This window comes from Suncus etruscus, chromosome 11 (genome assembly GCF_024139225.1).
Source record: "Suncus etruscus isolate mSunEtr1 chromosome 11, mSunEtr1.pri.cur, whole genome shotgun sequence".
Classification (NCBI taxonomy): domain Eukaryota; kingdom Metazoa; phylum Chordata; class Mammalia; order Eulipotyphla; family Soricidae; genus Suncus; species Suncus etruscus.
Window position 1 is genome coordinate 92,164,951 of NC_064858.1, and position 1,555 is coordinate 92,166,505.

Consider the following 1,555-nt stretch of genomic DNA (forward strand, 5'->3'; position numbering starts at 1 on the left):
ATTGTAGTTATAGAATCAGCATCTTACCCTTCAAAAGATAATACACTTGCTAGGGAGATAAGCATCCGTGCACACACTGGTAGTAACTCCCACATATATTAGTTAATATAACTTTTTTTTTGGGGGGGAATAATTTGGATTTTGTATTAGCCAGCTGGACTGGGATGATCCCAATTTTATTGGCAACATCCAAGGCATCATAGTCAGGAGCCAGCTGAACTTATGCTTTCTTCTCTCCATCAGGTCTAATCAGGGTGCTGACCTTGAACACATCAATGTCATAGATAGAACTTCTTCACAGCCTGTTTAATCTGGTGTTTGTTGGCTTTGACATCCACAATGAACATGAGTGTGTTGTTATCTTCTGTCTTCTTAATGGCTGACTCATTGGTCAGAGGGAATTTGATGATGGCATAATGATCAAACTTGTTTCTCCTAGGGGCGCTCTTCCGAGGATATTTGGGTTGCCTTCGCAGCCTCAGAGTTTTGGGTCTTCGGAAGGTGGGTGATGTTTGGATCTTCTTTTTGTGGCTGTGAACACATTTCAGGACAGCTTTCTAAGCCTTCAAAGCTTTAGCTTTGACTTCAGCTTTGGGAGGTGCAAGGGCTTCCTTCTTGGCCTTCGGCGCCATCTTTGTAGAAAGGGTTTTCAGTTAATATAACTTTTTATTTGATTCTAAATTTGTAGGCACTACCTGTGTCTCCACCATCATAACCATAGAATTATCTCAAGCCTTGTTACTTGGATTTTAGTTTCTAATTCTATTAAAGCAATGCATGTGTGGAGTGAAGTTCTATCTTAAATTATAGCCCACTTGGTCAGGGAATTAATATTTTAAGGGACTGTTTTAAACTGGTCATATTTCCCTTGTTTCATCACTCCTGAGGTTTGAATCATATGCAGCCTCAACAGCCTTCTAGAAGTGTCAGCTATATATTGAAGTTGTGAGAAATCAGGTCAGAGAGTAGTACATGAAACATTGAATATGGATTGAGTACCTCTGTGTTCTATGATTTTAGAATTGCAGAAAATTCACAGAGAAGGAAAGTTCAGTGAGTATCAAAGCAAGTACAAGGTAATTAAGGTATCCTCTAACAGCGAAAAGGATGAAGGATTGCTGACAGCCCTCAGAGACCACACATTTTTTGCATTAGAACTTGCTTGGAATACAGAAAGAAGATAATGATGCTTAGAAATGGAGGTGGTCACAGAAACTTACTAACTTTATCGGTTTTGATGAGCTAGAAAGGGAAATACTATTCCTATGTGTCATCTAATATGGCTATGGATTAGACTCTGCGTAGATAGTACAGACAGAATTTAAATATAAAAATAGGCGAATTAAAACAATTAAGTGCCACAAAGATAGAACAGTAGCCATCACATATAATCCTCTGAGCATCATTCAGTTATCCCTGAGCGCAGAGCCAAAAGTTCTGAGTCAAAACCTCCAAAACACTAAAACAAATTAAAAGGAGATATAAAGTCACTGAGGTTAAAAGAAAAGGCATGTCTGAACTCTATACAATATATAAAACACTGTAATCTTAACAA

The 1,555-nt window shown here is 38.2% G+C and overlaps 1 pseudogene; it reads right to left on the reverse strand.

Moving 5' to 3' along the window:
* Nucleotides 1-220: 220 nt before the first annotated feature.
* LOC126021903 (60S ribosomal protein L23a-like) lies at nucleotides 221-632 on the reverse strand (annotated as a pseudogene).
* Between the last annotated feature and the right edge of the window lie 923 nt (nucleotides 633-1,555).